The sequence below is a fragment of the Hemiscyllium ocellatum genome, chromosome 7, assembly GCF_020745735.1.
Source record: "Hemiscyllium ocellatum isolate sHemOce1 chromosome 7, sHemOce1.pat.X.cur, whole genome shotgun sequence".
In the NCBI taxonomy this organism is placed as follows: domain Eukaryota; kingdom Metazoa; phylum Chordata; class Chondrichthyes; order Orectolobiformes; family Hemiscylliidae; genus Hemiscyllium; species Hemiscyllium ocellatum.
In genome coordinates, this window is record NC_083407.1 from 27,167,483 (window position 1) to 27,188,915 (window position 21,433).

The 21,433-nt window shown below is 41.5% G+C and overlaps 1 protein-coding gene and 1 pseudogene across 5 annotated transcripts in view; both read right to left on the reverse strand.

The window, feature by feature from the left end:
• lypd6b (LY6/PLAUR domain containing 6B) overlaps positions 1–21,433 on the reverse strand; it is a 173,516-nt gene that overhangs the window by 77,984 nt on the left and 74,099 nt on the right. Inside the window, exon 1 of one of the 5 annotated variants that reach the window (XM_060827822.1) lies at positions 17,109–17,178. The exons of the other annotated variants lie outside the window; for them this stretch is intronic. The gene's annotated coding sequence lies outside the window, so the exon portion shown is untranslated. Of the gene's footprint in view, positions 1–17,108; positions 17,179–21,433 lie in introns of those variants that run through there. 5 annotated transcript variants of the gene reach the window in all.
• Positions 18,745–18,855, reverse strand: LOC132817753 (U6atac minor spliceosomal RNA; annotated as a pseudogene).

Consider the following 21,433-nt stretch of genomic DNA (forward strand, 5'->3'; position numbering starts at 1 on the left):
CTTGCCCTTTTTTAACAATTCAGTGAGTGAGCAGCCACACTGCTAAAGTTCGGCACAAACTTTCAGTAAAATCCATTCAATCCCAGGAACCTTCGTACTGCTTTTCTCGTTGATGGTCCCAGGAACTGTAGTACTACTTTTTTCGTCGATGGTGTGGGAAATTCCCCAATTTCTTTCATTTTTGAATCCCATGGGGCCATCGTCCATGTCCAATAACATAGCCCAGAAAGGTGACTAGGGCTTTGGCAAATTCACTTTTACCTAGGTTTACAAACAAGCCTGCCTTCCAAAGTCGATCGAATAAGTCCAATAAATGCTGTAAAATGTTCCTTCCATGAGTGACTAAAAATCACCAGGACATCAATACACACCACACTGTTGGGTAATAAAGCAATGACCTCATTAGTCAGTCTCTGAAATGTGGCTGGAGTATTTTTCAAACTAAATAGCATGACTTTGAACTGATATAATCCATTTGGTGCCATGAAAGACGAAATTGTAGTTGCTCTTTCTGACAGAGGTACTTACCAGTTTCCTCTGAGCAAGTCCAACTTAGAAATGTAAGTTGTTTGTCGCACATTTTCGACACAGCCCTCCAACCTTGGAATTGGATATGCATCAGTCTTTGTAATGATGTTGACTTTGCGATAGACTACACATAACCTTTGGGTACCATCTGGCTCTGGCACCATGAGGATGAGTGAGCTCCAGTCACTGTAACTCACTTCGATTATGCCATCTTGGAACATGCGTTCTATCTCCTTCTGAACCTGTGCCAACTTTAGAGGGTTATGCTTACACCGATATTGCTTAATCCAAACAGCATCTCCTATTTCTAGGTTAGTACTTCCCAGTTTATTTCTGCATATCTCCCCATGTTTCAGGTCATATTGATTTTCTTGTGAAAGGTAACTCAATAATTTATCCCAAGTTTTGACAACTTCCTCATTGTCCAATTTGATTTGAGGAATGTCCAATTCAGAATCTTCTGAACTTGGTTCTTCCTTCTTTGCTGTAATCATTAACACCTTCTCCTCTTGCTTTCCTTCCCCATCAAAATATCTTTTGAGCATATTCACATGACACTCTGAGATTACTTCCTGTCTGAAGTCCTTATCAAGTAGTTCACTTCACTCAATTTCCTCTCAATTTGATAAGGTCCACTAAACCTTGCTTTTAAAGGCTCACCTGTCACTGGAAGTAACACCAATACTTCATCCCCAAGTGCAAAATTGCAAATTTGTGATTTCTTATCTTCTTCCTGTTTCATTGCGTGCTGTGATACTTTTAAATGCTGTCCAGGCAACTCTCCAGGTCTATTTAATCATTCTCTAAAATTTGTCACTTAGTCCGAATGGGTGGTGATGGTCTCTGAATTCTGACTTATTAATTTCTCCTTTATCAATTTTAATGGTCCTCTTACAATAAATCCAAAAATTAATTCAAATGGGCTGAATTTGGTTGATTCATTTGTTGCAAATCTGACCACAAAAAGTACAAATGGAACTCCTTTATCCCAATCATCTGGATAATCCTGGCCATAAGCCCTCAACATAGTCTTTAGTATTTGATGCCATCTCTCTAGCACTCACTGCGATTCCAGATAGTATACAGTAGATTTGAATAGCTTTATTCCCAAGTTATCCAAAACATCCTTGAATAGTTTGGATGTGAAGTTTGATCCTTGATCTGTTTGGATCTCCATTAGCAGTCCATATCTAGTAAAAAAAATTAAGTAACTCTTCTACAAGCCTTTTTGCTGTGACGTTGAGAAAGGAATGGTCTCTGGAAATCTAGTCGACACATCCGTTATTGTTAATAAATACTTATTGCCACTTTTTGTTCGAAGTAGGGGACTTATGCAATCAATCAAGACTCTTGCGAAAGGTTCCTCCAATGCTGGAATAGGTATTAAAGGTGCAGGTTTTATTGCTGCCTGCAGTTTTCCGATTAGCTGACATGTGTAACACGTCGGGCAAAATTCAAATATGTCTTTGTGTAGTCCAGGCCAGTAAAAATGTCCTTGTCTTTTAGCCTGTGTTTTCCTCACCCCTAAATGACCTCCAAGTGGTAGCCACTCACAGCACCTCCTTTCTATACCCTATTGGCAAAACAATTTTATGAATCTCTGCCCATCTGCTTGAATGTGTGATGGTCTCCATTTCCTCATTAAGACATCATCATTTGTTAATTAATAACACACAGGCATGCATTCACTTTCCTTCTCTGTAAATGCCCTTTTATATAATGGTTTTAAGTTCTAATCTTTCTGATGTAATTCATTCAATTAGCTTAGCAGATATAAAGATACTTGCATGTTTACCATTTGCTCCTTCTCTGTTCCACTTATCTGATCTAACAAAGGTCTACATCAGCTTCCTTATTTGTGCCTTTTGATCCCTCCTGCTTCAAGTTGTGCCTCTGTGATCTTGGAAAATCAGGGAAAATTCCTCAATAAACATTCTCTATTCTTCAGTTGCCTGCATCTCCACTGGCTTTTCAACTAGAGTAGGCAGCACGCATGGGGTGAATCAGGTATATCATTTGCAAGGACAAATTGTATTCCTGGAGCTGAGTGTTTGTCCAGTACACCTACCATGAATTCTCCGCTCTTCTCTGGACTCTCTAGTTTCACTTTACATAACTGTGCATTTTTTGTCTCACCATGTATTTCTGTTACCAGTACCTTTTCTAGCAATGTTCTCTCAGAAGCACAAATCTCCTCATCCTTCAGCACGACTGAGAGATCCTGTATCCCTTAATATTGTAAGCTCCTTACCTGCTAGTCCTGGCCTATAGGAATGAACTTTATACTTGCATGTATATTTTTTTAAGCAGATCTGGCACTTACTCCTTCATTAACCTCTGAACATCTTGTACACTCTAAGGCAGTTGTGTAACTTCTCTCGTGCTTTTTGTAACCAGTCCAACAATATTTCCAGGCTTGTCTGGTTTTCCTACATCTGGCTTTCTCCTAGCCCACCAACACTGCGATGTTGTGTGGCCCACTTTATTACAATGAAAACACCAGAGCTTTTTAACTTCTTTGTCCCCATCAAGAGATTATTTTTTACTCTGTGGTCAGTTATCCTTATGATCTTCACTGAGATCTACCTTTCCCTTTCCACGTGAGGATTTCTCTTTGCCTCAATTTCTATCCCTCAGGAACTAAAATTGATTCTGGAAGCCAAACCGGTGTTTTATGGACCAGCTCAATCATCAGCCACTTCAGCTTCTAACCTTGCTGTTTTAACTCTCTGCTCTTACACATGTGTTCGCACTACTTCAGATGATGAATTTTTGAATTTCTCCAAAATAATTGCCTCTCTAAGGGCATCATAGTTTTGCCCGATTTTTAATCCATCCATCGAATTTCCATCCATCGAAATTACTCTGTTTGATCCTTTCAAACTTAATGTCAGTTTGACCTGGGTCCCTCCTTCGATTCCTGAAACGTGTCTATAGGCTTCTGGTACAAGCTCGTATGCACTTAAAATGGCTTTTTTCACCTCCGCATAGTGCCCAGATTCCTCCTCCGATAGGGTGCAAATACCACACTCGCCCTACCTACAAGTTTTGTTTGGATCCATAAAGCCACATTGCCACTGGCCACTACATTCGTTTAGCCACCTTTTCAAATGAGGTGAAAAAGTCTTCCACATTTTTCTCATCAAATTTTGGTAATGCTTGAACAATACTTAAGCAGTTTCTCACTAGGCTTCTGATTACCAGGGGTGTGCTCCGCCTCACTCTCTTCCTCACTCAACCTTTATCTCCAGCATTTTAAGCTGACTTTCCTCTTAAAGTGTCAGTTTTTGAAGTTCAGAAGCTCTTTTTCCCTCTCTTCTGCTTCTCTCTCTTTTTCCCTCTCTTCCACTTTTAATCATAACTCAAACTCTTTCACTTCTGTTGCCCTTTCCTTATCTCTTGCCTCTAACTCAAGCTGCTTCAGTTGCAATTGGGTTCTTGCCATCTCCATAGATTCTCCAGCAAGTTTAAATGCTGAGCTACTGCTGTATTATCTCTTTCCTCACAGAAGCAGGCAGTTCCAATTCCAGCTTCTCTGCTATTTCCCGCAGCTTGATCTTATTCATCTTTTGCAAACCTTCCAAAGTCATCGTATCCAATTCCAGAACACCCGAAATGAAGACACTAGCACCTACCACTTACTGTTTAACATCCCGCAAAAAGCCCCCAATCTGTTATGGACTAGGCCAGACCACTCAATACATTCTTAAGCAGGTAGCACTTAATTTTGAAATTTGTTTTGGTATGTATACAGTGAAAAGTACCCAGAGTAAGTTAGCTAGGTTGACTACCAGGTTTAAAAACAGACAAAAAAATTATCACAACATTACACAATGAAATACAAAGAACAGAATAAAGAACCTCTACAGAACTCAGTCTATCCAAACTAGACTTAAGTATGCTGTTCCGAATATACGCAACAGTCCCAATAAGCAAACCCCTTTAAAAGCCAGTACAAATGGAGCCCGTTTACAGGTTGAAGTTAGAAGAGCCGAAAGAAAGAAAGAGAGAGTGTTTCCACACAGCTCACTGTTGAACTCTCAACTAGTTCTGGACTGAATTAAACTGCTCAGCTCAGCTAGAGCGCTGACCATGTCCCTTTCATTATACAGGTCACTTCTAAAACATGGCCTGAAGTGTCATCTGTTTACATATAAACAAAGGCCTCTCAATTCCCTTTAATCTCTGTACCAAACCAGACTGATCAGAGCCAGGCCTGATCAGTAGCCCTCAAGAAAATTTCAAGAATGCTCAAAAAAAAAAGGATCCTTGATATAATTACAGATTTATTTTACACCAAAATGGAGGAGATTATGATACTGATCAAGCATGGTCATTGTTCTACACCTTTCACATGATCTGTACCAAATCAAATGCCCATTATAATATAAGATGTGTGTGATAAAGCTGCTCCTTTATCAAGATTATGCTGTCCCTGTTTTTTTTTTCCAGAGAAGTCATACAAGAAGCAGACTCCGAAAAGTCTAAGTTGAAGGGTTTTAGGGCCAGTTTGATTATAGCTAACAGATACTGCCTTAGGCAACAGGCTCCCAAATTTTTTTTTAAAAACCATGTACAATGAAAGGAGATTGGCCAGTTCTCCTAGCTCAGCTCTTCTCTGGTTTGGTTTGGTTCAGCAGTAGTGCTGAAAAAGCTGCTGGAAAAAAAAAAGAAGCAGGTCTATGCTGACCCTCTCTGACTTCTTCCCTGCAAGACCCTGTGTTTATGGGGATTGTTGCAGGTATTTGGGACAGCATCATTAAGTTGGGATAATCTGTTGGGTTTTCAGATAGGTTACGTTATTCTCTATTCAGTTCTCTTTTGTTTGTGTTTCATTCGATAATCTTGCAAACAAATTCTGTTTTGTTTAAAACTAAATGGTTCGACCAGCTGCATTTCTCCTAGAATGTCCACTGTATATCTGCTTAAAACAACTAGCAAAGTTACGGTCTGGGCTACTTTCTTGAAATGTCGTTTTTTTTTGGGGGGTGGGGGGTCAGTACGAGATGATTGTGTGCTAAATTATATTATGTTCTTTGATTTTTTTTACTGTTCTTTAGTACTATTTACAGAATGAGAATGTCACTGGATAGATTAGCTTTTTATGTTAATTAAAATAAAACAAAAAAACCTATGGATGCTGGAAATGGAATCAAAAACAGAAGTTGCTGGAAAAATTCAGCAAATCTGGTAGTAACTCTGTTTTCTCTCCAGACTTAACATTTTAAATGTTGAGACCACTGATTCATCTTTAGAATATTAATTGTCTATCCCTAATTGCTCTCAAAATGTGGTGATGATCAACCTTCAGTCACCACTGTTGTTCATGATACAAAAGTATGCACACACTGCTATTAGGGAATTGTAGGATTTTGACCCAGCAAATAGTGAAAGAATGCCAACATTGTTCTACATCAGAGCATGAGGCTTGGAAGGGAATTTGCAGGTGGAAGTGCTCTCATGGCTTTGAGGACCTTGTGTGGTAGAAAACATGAGCTTGGAAGGTGTTACTGAAGGAATCTTGATGAGTTGCTGCAATGCATTTTGTAGGTACATACAGCTCCCGCTATGCATCATGGGTGGAGAAAGTGAATATTTAAGATGGTAGAGTTTACTCTTCAAGTTGACTGCTTTGTGCTAGATGGCATTGAGCTACCTGAGTGTTGTTGGAATTGCACTCATCTGGTCAATGGTGAGTATTCCGACATATTCCCAACTTGTCCCTTAGTTGGAAATTTAGGAAATGAGTTACTAGCCACAGAATTCTGAGCCACTAATTTGTAATTATAGTATTTTTAGTTCAGCTTCTGGACAAGTTATGCAAATGAATGCTTTCAAAAGTATCATATAAAGCTAATTAGGAATCTAATGGAAATTTTCAGAAAAGCTAACATAAATAAATGAATGGCAATATAAGTGGATGTTTAACAGTAGATGTACACACAAATATATATATATTAAAATATCAAGCAGAGTCATTGAATATTTTTAAGGCAAGTAGATTCTTGACCAACAAGAGGTCAAAGATTATCAAGGTAGGCAGAAATATGGAAAAAGGGCACTGTTAGATTATCCATGATCTTATTGAATGGTGGGGCAGGCTTGAGGTGCTTACTCTCGCTCTTCGTTTTTATGCTTCTTTATTCACAGAATTGAAACCTGTTTATTAACTTGCATAGATTAATGCAAAGTTCATTTAGACTTTCTGTCCCACCCCCTTACATTTCACTGTTCTAGACGACTGCTAGTATATTAGTTTGGTGTTTGAGTGACAAATTAATTTGTGAATTAATATGCTTAATTTTCTCTGTAGTGCAGCTTTTAGAAGTCTTTCAAAAAAAAAGATAGTTTTGAATGACATGCCATAACAGAGAACTCCAACAAATTCTCGTTCAATGAGGCAAGAATAATGACCAAAAATCTGAGAGCTTCCATGAGAGACGGCCAATTTCAAAGTAAGATTGGAAACCTAATATTAATATTTCCCTCATTAATCAGAAGGCGAATGCATGTAACTTTCCCCTCAATACTGCCAGGATCACAAGGCAAATTAGAGTACTTCCTCAGCATAACAAACTGAAAGAGAACCATCAATCATGGAAATGGCCATCAACAACCAGTGATTTATTTTAATTACTTTGCTTTATATCTATGCTCAAGAGCCTTTTGGCTGTTTTTAAAAATATGTTTTGAATAGAAAAGAGGGCAGTCATTTATTTTCAGAAATAGAATTGGGCTTTCTGGTTTGACAGAACTTGAACTATAAGAAACAAAAGCAGCCATCAAGTTGTCCAATTTTCATATGTTCACACGTGGAGATTGGTTCTATTAGTTTCCTGAATATTCTGAAGTCCAGGACTCTTGTCTTATTGATGAAATAAGGTTTCTAAGTGTTTGCTGGGAAGAACTTGGACTCTTCTCATAACAGCCGCTGATGCTTACCCTGAACTGCTGCCATGGTGTGAGCTTTACCTCCGGCAGGGTATTTGTACCTGATGTGGCAATATTCATATTAGCTCCTGCTACACAAGAACGAGGCTTGGGCAACATGGTATTGAAAGATTAAACAATTGTTTATTATGGCTCCTGATATATCTTATAGTAATGAGCATTTCAGTGTCTGGGTTAATATTAAGCAATTTGGTTACAAAGAGGAACAAGCTTTCATCAAGGTATCATGCTTCAAGTGGCTCCAGTCAAAATGGAATTTTAGACCTTCATAACCTCAGGTCACATGCTATGATCCATGAGCATATCTCTTTAAGATATACCGACATACCAATTGACAGATATAATACAACATTAACCTCCAGTGGGTAGCTGCCAGTTATCTATTGTGATGCTCAATATTTTCTCACGAGTTTAAGCTTTTGGGAATTGTTTATTTGGATGTGAATCAAGAAATGGTCCTCCAAATGGAAAAGATAGTCCGATAGTGGCTATTTGACAACTTGTTTGGCTGAAAGATAGAATTGCCATCCTACAAATTGCCCACTAAATAACTTACTATGAACGAACTTGATCACTATGCCTGGAATTAACTAGTTTGAATGTGACAGAACAGACAGGTTTCAACTTGCAGCAAATCCCAGGTTGCTCATGTTGCTTAGTTGCTAAATTTGAAAAAGGAGTAGCAGGGGATTGCAAAGTGCCCGAAATGTAAGTTTGCACTTGTTTAGATTGAATGACTTGTGAAATGCTATAAACCTTTCTCTAAGGTTTCTGTCATTTTGGCAGGATGGGTGGTGTCTTGAATTTTGAAACTAGTCATAAACCATACAGCTTCACAGGATATTCTGAAAACAGAGTATCTGCTTTAATGAGTGAAAATACAAGAACTTTACGAGTTATTAGAATGACTCTATGGGACTGATTAATAGTAGAGATTTTATCTTCATTGTCAAATAACTAGAGCTGTAGATTCAATTCAACCATTTGTGTCACAAACAAAATTATATGAGCAATGTAATAACCACAGAGTGTCAATCAGTTTTGGATTAGATTAGTATGGAAACAGGCCCTTCAGCTCAACAAGTCCACACTGACCTTCTGAAGAGTAACCCATCCAGACCCATTTCCCTGTGACTAATGTGCCTAAAACTAGAGTCAATTTAACATGGGCAATTCACCTGACCTGCACACATTTTGGTCTCTGGGAGGAAATCAGAGCACCTAAACGAAACCCACTCAGACATGGACAATACGCAAACTCCACACAGACAGTCACCCAAGGCTGGAATTGAACCCAGGTCCCTGGTGCCATGAGGTAGCTGTGCTAACCACTGAGCCACCATACCACCCTGAACAATTCCCCCTATTAGCTTCTAACATTAAATTAACCACGGTGTTGCCATTCAGAGGATAATTTATCCAGATTTAAAACTCCTCTTTAAATTTACAGCATTAATTCAAACTTTAGGTTTAGGTACGAAACATAAACAACTCAAACTTTACTGTTTGAATTTACTGTAGGTTTTGAGCAGCATTTTTATGAGGCAGATAAACTTTTCACTCCAAATGGAACCACTGAAGTCATGGTGTGACATAAATCTAGGGATGCCAACTCTGGCTAGACATCTTTATGAAGATTTTGTTATAGGATCTTCGTAAGGGAGGCCGATGTTTGAGAGACACAAATGGCCGACAAGGGTTAAACAGAATTAAACAGCCTGCTCCAGCAGTTAAGTGAAACACAGTTGGGCTTAGAACAGAGCTACTCCAAGGTGAATGGGAGGCTCTACAAGCAACCACCCGAGACAGTTTGATAATGATGCCTAAGCGTAGACAAGTGATTGATCCCACCCTCATTAATGAAAGGATGTTGTCCCATTAAGTGAACAGCACCAGTTAGAACAAGTGGTGTAAATCCCAGTCCGTGAACCAGGCAGCCTAACTCATTAAGCAGTTATAAAAGCAACAGCAAAGGTTATTTTGTAGTAATCAGTTACTTCTTTGAAGTTATTCACAATATTAAGAAATAGTTGCTAGTTAAAGATTCTTCAGATAATCATAGAACTGAATTTCAACATAATTATAGACGTATGTGCAACAAAGTATAAGGGGAAAAACATTTAACCTAGATATGAAAGTTAATTAGTCTCAGGAAATGAATCTTACAGTAGTTAGTTAAAACCAACTGCCTTTTGTATTTTTTAATATATATATATAATTGGGACAGTGGAAAATATTGGAGGAATAACAGAATTTGATAGAGATAGCACAAAGAATAACAGAATTCATGCAGTCCTTTGAATAAGCAAGTCTGAGACAGACCTAAGGAGTATAGCCAGCAACTTTGGAATGTGAATTAACAGGATGCATAGAAAGATCCCATGACCTGGCGACTACAAGGTGTGTTAAACACCATGAGATCATGGGAATCTGGACAGTCCATAGGAAAATCCATCACTGATTAGGTGTTTCACAGGATTGGGTGTATGGAATAGGGGGAAGGACACAGTTACCATGCTGTATGGGATTAATATAACATAAAATGTACCAAAAATCAGAGTGTGTCATTGATCTCTCTTCTGATCTGAGCTGTAGACTAAGTGAAAACGATTGGGTTCTCACTGCGAGGCCAGATTTGGGGAAGATCTTTAGGCTCTCTCCCTGCATTAACTGGTTGTTGCTTGAATAAAAGTCTGCCACTTGCCTGAATCCTGCCTGCCTTCTAGTCTTTATCCTTGGTTGGGGGTTGGGGACGTTTTTGGGGGAGGGGGGGTTGGGTTATGCTCCTACAACCATACCTTGTAAAACCAATCCTGTCCTTACTCCAACAATATGTATGTTAACTGACATCTAATGAAACTTAAAGAAATGCATGCATTTTATTGTTTACTCCTTTCATTTTTCTCCAGGATTGTTCTCAACTGTAAAATAAATCAAATAACTGGATGCTGGTAATCTGAAACAAACAAAACAAGTTTTGAGAAAATTTGTAGCTCAGTTTGAGGTTCTGAATGTAAGTTTGCTCACTGAGCTGGAAGGTTCATTTCTAGATGTTTTATCACCCTACTAGGTAACATCTTCAGTGGGCCTCTGGGCGAAGCACTGTTGATAATTCCTGCTGCAACCAGAACTGGACACAATATTCCAAGTGTGATCTCACCAGGGACTTGTAGAGCTGCAGCAAAACCACACAGCTCTTAAACTTGATACCCCTGTTAATGAAAGCTAAAACATTATATGCTTTCTTAACCACTTAGGTGGTAACTTTGAGGGATTTATGTGCTTGCACACCCAGATCCCTCTGTTCCTTCATTCTGCCAAGAATCCTGTCTTTAATGCTATATTCAGCATTCGAGTTCGACCTTCCAAAATGCATCACTTCGCATTTCTCCAGGTTGAACTCCATCTGCCATTTCTCAGCCCAGCTCTGCATCCTGTCTATGTCGCGCTGCAGCCTGCAATAGCCTTCTATACTATCGGCGACACTTCCAACCTTTGTCTCATCTGCAAATTTACTAATCCACCCCTCAACCTCCTCATCCAAGTCATTTATAAAAAACTACAAAGAGCAGAGGCCCAAGAACAGAGCCCTGTGGGACCCCACTAAACACTGTCTTCCAAACAGAATACTTTCCATCTACAACCATTCTCTGCCTTCTGTCAGCCAACCAATTCTGAATCCAGATAGCGAAGTCTCTCTGTATGCCATACTTCCTCACTTTATGAATGAGCCTACGATGGGGAACCCTATCAAATGCCTTGCTGAAATTCATTTACACCACATCCACTGCTCGACCGTGGTCAACCTGTCTTGATACCTCCTCAAAGAACTCAATAAGATTTGTGAGGCATGACTTGCCCCTCACAAAGCCATGCTGACTGCCTTTAGTCACGCTATGCTTTGCCAAATAGCCATAAATCCTATCCCTCAGAATTCTTTCCACAACTTTGCTGACCACAGATGTAAGACTGACTGGTCTGTAATTTCCAGGGATTTCCCTATTACCCTTCTTGAAAAGTGGAACAACATTCGGTTCCTTCCAATCCTCCCGTACGGCTCCTGTGAAGTGCGAGGGGGCAAATATCCTCGCCAGCGGCTTAGCAACCTCCTTTCTCGCTTCCCAGAGCAGCCTAGGATAAATCTGGTCTGGCCCTGGGGACTTATTAATCTTCATGTTTTCCAAAATTCCTAGCACATCATCTTCATCAATCTTGGTCTGGTCAAGACTGTAAATTTTAATTTACAACAAGTTCCCTTTCCATGGTGAAAACCGAAGCAAAAAACTCATTTAGGGCTTCCCATATCTGCTGTTTGGGTTGGTGGTGTCCTTTGCCCGGAGGCCCACTGAAGATGTTAACTAGTAGGGTGACGAAATATCTGGAAATGAACCCTCCAGCTCAGTGAACAAACCTACATCCAGACAAACAAAATAAGATATTGCTGTAAAAACTCAGCAGGTCTGGCAGTACTGAACAGTTCTGAAGAAGGGCCACTGGACTTGAAACGTTAACTTTGTTTTCGCTCCACAGATGCTGCCAGACCTGCTGAGTTTCTCCAACAATTTCTGTTTTTGCTTGACTTTTTTGCAACTATGTCCAGGGGATCAATAATTAATTCCTAATTGAAACTCAATTGCAAAACTAGATTAAAGAATAAGAGATATGGGGCAGACACTTCATGAGATATTTCGGTGTTTTCAGAAAATATACATTCCAGAAAGAAAGAATGGTTCTATAGGAAGTATACACTATTTCTGACAAACTAAAGGCAAAGGAGTGGTCAAACAGTAGATGGGTTATAGATAGAAAAAGCTTATCATCCCACTAGGATCAGTGACAGGTTGGAAGATTGGACAGAACATAAAGATCAAAGAATGACTGAAAGGTTACCAAAGATGGCAAAAATAGAGGACAAGAGAAAAAGAGGAAAAAGTAAAGTAAGTATCAGCCCTCTAAACAGAGTAAGTTTGGGGAATTATGAATAGAAAAGTGGGAAATGGCAGAGGAATTGAACAGGTACTTTTCTTTTCTTCCTCATGCAAGTTACAAACAATATTCTGGAAATAGTTGTGCATCAGAGTATGAAATAATGTGAATAATGTATAACAACTACAACCAACAGGAAAAATAGAAACACAGAAAATAGGAGCAGGAGTAGGCAATTTGGCCCTTCAAGTCTCACCTGCTCCATTCAATATGATCATAGGTGATTGTTCACCTCAGTACCATGTTCCTGCTTTCTCTTCATTCGCTTTAGCCTTAAGACTATATCTAACTCCAAGGAGTTGGTGCTGAGAAAAGTACGAGGAATAAAATCTTACAAGTAACGAGATCCTGATGGACTTCACCTACTTTTCAAGAAAGAGAGACAGAAAGCAGAAAACTAGAGGTTGGTTAACCTATCATTTGTCCTAGGGAAGTGGCAGAATATGCTATTGAGAATGTTATAGCCAGGTACTTAGAAAATCTCATTTTAACCAGGCAAAGTCAGCATGGTTTTGTGGAATGGAAACAAACGCAGAGAAAGCAGGTCTGGCAGCATCTGTGGGGAGAGAAACAGTTATTGCTAATATGATTTCTCCACCATTCCCTGTATTTTTTTCAAATTTCCAGCATCCACAGGACTTCATCTTTATTTGGATGATTTTTGAGGAAGTATAAATAATGTTAATAATGGGGAAACTGTTGACATATGTACTCCTCAGAAGGAAACTGGTCAGTTAAACTCACAAACGACATGTAATGGTCTGACTGATCGTGTATATTTCACAATGGTGCTCCAGCATAACCAGTACATTGATTTCCATGTATTACTGGGGTAGATTTCCAGAAGGCATCCAGCAAAGTGCCTCAAAGTTACTATGCAATATAATACCACGGGCGGCACGGTGGCTCAGTGGTTAACACTGCTGCCTCACAGCACCAGGGACCTGGGTCCAATTCCTGTCTCGGGCAACTGTCCATGTGGAGTTTGCATATTTCCCAGTGTCTGCATGGTTTGCTCCGGTTTCCTCCCACAGGCCAAAGATGTGTAGATTAGGTGAACTGCCATGCTAAATTGCCCGTAGTGTTAGGTGCATTAGTCAGGGATAAATTTAGGGGAATGGGTCTGGATGGGTTGCTCTTCGGAGGGTCGGTGTGGACTGGTTGGCCTGAAGGGCCTGATTCTACACTGTAGGGAATCTAATCTAATATAAGAGTTCATGATATAAAAGGTAATATATTAACATGGATCCAGGATTGGCATAAATACTTGCCTAAGTCTTTCTCATGTTAACAGGATATTTTGAGTGGCATGCCACAGGGATCAATATTGGGGTCTCGGGCTATATAAATTACAGGGACGAAGGCCTGAAAGTATTGTTGCTAAATTTGCTGCTAGCACAAAGATAAAGTCAGAAGGCACATGATACCAGGTTTTAGTCCAACAGGTTTGTTTGAAATCACAAGCTTTCAGAGTGCACTGCCGTCATCAGGTGAAGTGAAGGGATATGCACGGGCACAAGAATTTATAGGCAGAGAAATAATTCTAGGTAATTAAGAGTGTCAGAAGATAGTACAAAATAGTGTGAGTGGAGTTTCGACAGGCTGCATAACAAGTCTCTGCAGGTGATCAAAAGTGTCAGATTAAGGTGTCAATACTTTAAGGGGGTGGCAAGTTGGCTCAGTGGTTAGCACCACTTCCTCATAGCATCAAGGACCTGGGTTTGATTCCAGCCCTTGGCTGACTGTCTGTGGAGTTTGAGCATTCTCCCCGTGTCTGTGTGGATTTCCTCTGGGTGCTCCTACAGAGCATCAATTTCCAAAACTGTAAGCCAACACATCAGAATGTCAATCACCCCAATCAGCTACTCTGAAACCTTGAATTGGCTGCACTGCTCAGACGCCACTTTGGAGTATTGTGTACAGTAAGGGAATAGGGGATGAAGTTTAAAAAAATAAAGTAGCTCCCATTTAAGATGGAGATTGGGAGGATTTATTTTCTGATAGTCATGAGTCTTTGGATATTTGGAATCGAGGTTAATGAATACTTTGAGGCTGAGGCAATTAGATCTTTAATTAAGAAGAGAGTAAACGTATAACAGGGACAGGCAGGAATAATGAGTTGAGGCCACAATCCGATCAGCTATGATAATATTAAATGACACAGCAGGCTCATGAAGCCAAATACAGAGGAACCTGTATCCGATAATCCGAATTTCGAATTATCCGAAGATGATCTCAAGGTCCCGATAAAAACGTTACATCAAAGAGGTGTTTCAATACTAATTGTGTGCTTTGTTTACAATGATTAAAAATGAACTCTACTTACTGAAATGCTTCCGAGAACAGACCTGGATATTGATAGGAGCCCAGGTACTATCTCCAAATGACTGACCACCATTCGTCTCTCTCTCTCCCCCCACTTTCCCTGGAGTTCTATACAAAGGTGTACCCTACACCCCACTTCCCCATATAATCTCTCCAGCATTGTCCTGTACAGGGCAAAGGTGGAACCTGTCAAAAAGGTGTGTGTGTATGTGTGCGCTAATTTGAGACTCACCCCCCCAAAGGCAGCAGCAGTCTTGCTGTTGATGTCCAGTCCAGCTGCCCCGGAGATGGTGAGAGGTGGGGAGCTGGGGGGCAGGGAAGGGGGGGGGGGGCGGGGTGAAGCTCGCAGAAACAAATTCTGACACAGAGGGGGAGCAAGGCAGGCAGAGCAAGACAAAAGCAAAATTTAGACTACTCCGAGCCCCAGGGAGAGGCATTGAATCAATTAACCGAATAATCAATTATCCAAACGAAATATAGTGTCCACCCATTTCATTCGGATAATCAAGGTTCCTCTGTAGTCTAATTCTGCTCCTAATTTTTACATTCATATTCTCCTGAAGACTCCAGGACAAACCAATGAAATATTCATTTTTCATTAATGTGGATTCTGATCCATGTTTTTGAAAAGGGACAGCATGTGATATTAAGATTTATGAATATGTTGATGATTATGGAAACGATGATACTACTCAGACACCAGCAAGGCAGAGAGAAACACGTGGTAGAGACTTGAAGACGTACAGAGAGAAACAAATGAATAAAAGAGCTGTATTCAGGAAAATGATATATTAGTGTGAATAAAACATTGACTGTACAACAGAGAGGGAGAGAGCTTTATTTAAACTCCAGGTAAAATAGGGGATGTATGGGATACAGAACAATAGCACTCTGGTAAGACAGTGCAGACTGGAGGAGGGGAAATGTAAACTGCCACTACCCTCGAAAACCAAGAAAGCACAGCATCTATGAAACCAACAGGCAAGAGTCTGCAAGAGAAAGACATTCCATGGATTTAGGCACATCAATCCAGGGCATGGTCACCACAGTGTTCATTCCTTCCAAACAACATCTAATAATGAAGAAATGTAACTGAGATTTGATCCGGCCTATCTGCTCCCTTAATCACTTCAACATTCAATTGTACACTCAATTGACTTTCTAAAATAAATCTTGGAAAATATGCCAATTGTAATTTGTGCCAAGATAAAATAGGCTGGTTGCAATGTTAAACTGTTGTTATTGGAACTACCTACAAATTGTTCATTTACCATCTGCCAGTCAGCAAGGGAAGCAGGAAGTACATCAATAGCCTACGAAGTCAACCTTAAAATCTTCCCTCCCAGAGTCATCTTTACAACACTGCAGTTGGAAAAATTAGTTTACACCTGAGTTGAGAACAATTAGGCTGAAATATCACCTTTCAAACAAACATTTGTTAACATGTTCCTGCATTACTGAAGACCGACATATCAAATATCAAAGTGAAAGATACTACCAGCATATCAGTGTCCATACACTGGTGCAGGTTAGGCCTCTGTTTTTTTTTAAAATGCATAGTAGTGTAGTTATTATAATGTTCTAGTAGAATTTTGCCCCTATAGTCCTGATTAAACAAGTGCTGAAGTGTGTTGCTATTTTTAATGTATCCTTTTTCTCAATTGGCAAATAATGCAATTAATGTGTAACATTCTCATTACAAAGCACAAAGGATAATATAGTATTGTTAACTTCCAGAGAGCAGAAGTTGAAACTTAAGTCCGCTCAATACAACAGCTTTTGAGCTTACTGGGCTCTCTTTGGTATGATGCACTGATGATACACAAGTCCGAAGCCTCCAGCAACAGACCTCCTTCCGAATCCTCCGCTCCACCCTTGCAGCCATGCGCCGCTACCTAAATTCCCTGCAGTCAGCCCTACCCCAGCTCAGGACAACACTCTCACAGACCTGCAAAGGACCTCTACTGTTCTTCATCCACAGAAGAATCCATACACTAAACAAACAGTTCTTCCTAGCCACATCGGAAAGATTTCTGAAGAACTCATGCCCGAAACGTCAATTCACCTGCTCTTTGGATGCTGCCTGACCTACTGCGCTTTTCCAGCAACACATTTTCAGCTCTGATACACAAGCAACCCATTTCTGCACCTAATTATCAAACAGAACTGACATCACTGGATTTACTTATATCTCAGGATATTTTTAAAATTAGTATTTGATTTTCATACTAAAGGACTGAACTAGTGGAATGCAGTTCATTTTAACACAATCTCTAATCATTTAGGTACCCGATTATATCTTTTTCTTCAGGACTTACCTGAATATTTACTGATGATGGAGTACGTATAGTTATTAAGTAAACCATTAATCCACTCTCAGTGGTTTACGGTGGGGGCGAGGGATGAATATGAGGTTTTTTTCATAGTGCTTTACCGATTTACAAATAATACATGTTGCCTCAATCTGTGTCAGAAAAACTTGCATTTTTGTAGCACATTTAACAACCTCAGGACATCCCAACGGTCTTCACAGTCAGTTGGGAACTATGTTTGGGCTCTTGAGCCACAGTTGTAGTCCCTGTCTCTGGACTAGAGAACCTAGGTACAAGTCCCACCTGCTCCAGAGGTGTGTCATAGCAAGCCTGCACAGGTTGATGTTTTAAAAAAAAGTCTATGCTGAAATCAAGTCACTATAGCTATGTAGGAAATGTGTTTGCCAATTCACACTGAGCAAGGTCTCACAAACAACAATAAGATCATGAGCAGATCATTTGAGATTTGCTGTAGTTAAAGGAAAATATTGTCCAGCAAAAACTTCCCTGCTGCTGCTGCTTAGAAATTATCCTATTGCACCTTTATATGTTAGGGGCAGACAAAGCATCAGTTTAATAACTCATCCAAAGGATGGCACTTCTGATACTGAAGCACTCCCTCAGTACAGCATCAAATTGGTTGGGCCATACAAGTGTGTTCTCAAGCAAAACGTGGGAAATCCTGCTGTTACTGTCAAATACATTTGTGTGTCCTTTAGTCTGGAAATAGCTACTGTCAGCACACAGCAAGTGCAACAACCTTTTGGCAAGAGAATATTCAAACAGCAGTGCAGATGGGTTTGGAAATTATTGTCATGCAGGTGGATGTCACTAAAGGAAATGAGTAGCAGCCAACCACTGAGCTCCAGAGAGACCAAGACAATTCCACAAGGACTAAGCTCTAGCTGTTGTTATGCACAAGCTCAGTAAGATTGCAGAAAAGCAGCAAATTGATGGACTTTTTAAAAATTCATTCTTGGGATTTGGGAATCACTGGCTAGACCAGCATTCATTGCCCATCCCTACTGGCCCTGGAGAAGATGAGAATGAGCCACTTTCTTGAACTGCCGCAGTCCCTGGCGTGTAGGGACACCCATTTTGGAAGGAATTAACAATAAAAATGGATGTTAATGAGAAGGAATTTGATCCAGCAATGACGCAAGAACGGCGATGTAGTTCTGAGTCAGGATATTGTGTGAAGGACACACAAGGACTTGAAGGATAAATCGCAAGTGCCTGTGATCCCTTACATCAGCTGTCTTTGCCCTTCTAGGTGGTTAACCGAGAGCACAAAAGTGCAAGTCTGCCAAGCCTTAAGCCTCAGTGCACTCCTCTACCTCCATTTAGACAACAAATGCCAGGCAGGAGAAAAGACTAAATATTTTCCATATTTGTTTCTTGAAGTCTTGGAAATGACTAAGACTTCACTGATACACTTTCAAATTGATGATAGAATTGTCATTTCGCTCTGTAAAAATGTGACAATTCTGCAATAGATTGAAGACTATTTTTAAAAAATGAACATGTTTTCCTAGTCAACCTGCTCAGAGATGTTATTATGCACCTCTGGTGTAGGTGGGTCGTGAACCTGGGCCTCCCTGGTCCAGGGCAGGGACACTACCACTGTGCCACAAAAGGACCCAAAACATGCTTGGATGCCACTAAGTAGATGGCAATGTCTCAACCATTTGTGTGTAAGGCCACTAGGACCCCTTCCATCCTTTTCCTAACCTTCTCTCATTTCATACACCATCGATCAAAGAATGGGCAACAATTAAGTTGTGGCTTTTCTGAGACTTCAAGAAACATTGAAAACAGAACACTTTCAGTGAGATTTGCACAGAACATTTGATCCAAGTATAGATTATGGTAATGTAGTTTTTATGAATCGGACTCATAAATTAGAGCTAATTTAACTTTTCAAAACAGACTTTACAGATTAGTAATGGTAAATAGTAGTAAGTTAGTATAGATTAGAAGTATGCCTGCCTTGAAGAAGTTTTCCTCCTCTCTCTACAAGAATCTCAGGGAGTCCCTCTCCCACTGCAACTCCCAGGTCATTTCCTCTGCCCTGAAGCTCTTCAACCATGTCGTGAAACAAACTCAGTACCACAGCCACATTTGCTTCCTCAGTGTCTGCCTCCATAACCAACTCATCCCATACGGACTCCAGACCACCTTTAAACCAGCAGAGTTCAGACCCGAACAGGACAAACAGTACAGACTACAGATTCAAAAACACCAGCAACAGTTATCTTTCAAGATCCTCCGCTCTACGCTCGCAGCAATGCGCTGGCACCTGACCTCTCTAAAGTCAGCTCTGCCTCAGCTGAGGCCACACTCAGAATTGCAAAGGACCCACTCTGTACTACATCCTCAGGAGAATTCATACTCTCAACAAACAATATTTCAATTCCATCTCAAACATCAAAAACTGTAAGTACAACAAACTTTAATCTGGCCACCTCCATAACCAGCGCTCCTCAAACATTCCAGAAGATTCCCCTGGCCTCGGAAATGACTCAGACGCTATTAACCATGCGGCTGATGCAGCTACCACCCCCATGCTGATTGATGATGTCACTTCCGCCCTCATCATGGCCAATCCCACAACCACTTCCGCCACTCAATTCCTCATGCATCACACATGACATCACGTCCGTCCCTCACAGCATCGCTGATGCCACACGCTCAATGACTTCCGCGACCCCTACTGCTGCGTTCACCACCACTTCCGCCCCCATCAGCGGCACTCACCTGCATTCTGCTGACACGCCCCCCAATAGACCACACTATCACTATCCCCACCCCCCAGAACCCTGAGGGGAACACTACCCCTGCTCATGACTCCACCCCCATTCCCCCCACCATCACACCCACTCCAGCTACTGGCTCCGACCCCACTCCCAGCTCCACACCCACACCAGATCCCAGCTCTCAGCCCTGCTAAGTTTTCACCATCCCTCCGACCTCTCCCAGACTGAGGACGAATGATCAGTCTTCAGCAAAGGACTCACCTTCAACCCCCTCCGTCCACGCATCAATGAATTTAATACACGCCGTGACATCGAACAATTTTTCCGTCACCTCCATTTCCAAGTTTACTTTCACAATCAGGCTTCCCGCCCATCTTCCGAGGACCCCTTCGCCCACCTCCACCACACTGCATCCACCTGGACACCCCGCGCTGGCCTATTACCTGCCCTCGACCTCTTCATTTCCAACTGCCGCCAGGATATTAACCGCCTAAACCTGTCTACCCCCCTCCCCCACTCTAACCTCTCACCGTCACAACGCGCAGCTCTCCAATCCCTCTGCTCCAATCCCAACCTCACCATCAAGCCAGCGGATAAAGGTGGCACAGTGGTAGTCTGGTGCACGGACATCTACACCGCTGAAGCCAAACGTCAACTCGAGGACACCTCTTCCTACTGCCCCCTCGACCAAGACCCCACCCCCCCCCCCCCCCCCCCCCCATCACCAAACCATCATCTCCCAGTCATACAGAACCTCATCACCTCAGGAGATCTCCCATCCACAGCTTCCAACCTCACAGTCCGGGAACCCCGCACTGCCCGGTTCTACCTCCTTCCCAAGATCCACAAGCCTGACCTCCCTGACCGACCCATTGTCTCAGCATGCTCCTGCCCCACTGAACTCATCTCTACCTACCTCAACACTGTCTATCCCCCCCGTTAGTCCAGGAACTCCCCACATACGTTCGAGACACCACCCATGCCTTCCACCTCCTCCAAGACTTCCGTTTCCCCGGCTCCCAACGCCTCATCGTCACCATGGATATCCAATCCCTCTACACCTCCATCCTCCATGACCAGGGCCTCCAAGCCCTCTGTTTTTTCCTCTCCAGACGTCCACAACAGTACCCTTCCACCGACACTCTCGTTCGTTTGACAGAACTGGTCCTCACCGTTAACAATTTCTCCTTTGAATCCTCCCACTTCCTCCAGACCAAAGGGGTAGCCATGGGCACGTGTGTGGGCCCCAGCTATGCCGATCTCTTTGTTGGCTATGTAGAACAGTTGATCTTCCATAATTACACCGGCACCACTCCCTACCTCTTCCTCCGCTACATTGATGACTGCATTGGCGCCACCTCGTGCTCCCGCGAGGAGATTGAGCAATTCATCAACTTCACCAACACATTCCACCTTGACCTTAAATTTACCTGGACCATCTCTGACACCTCCCTCCCCTTCCTGGACCTCTCCATCTCCAGTAATGATCACTGACTTGACACCGACATTTTTTACAAACCTGACTCCCACAGCTACCTGGATTACACCCCTTCCCACCCTACCTCTTGCAAAAAT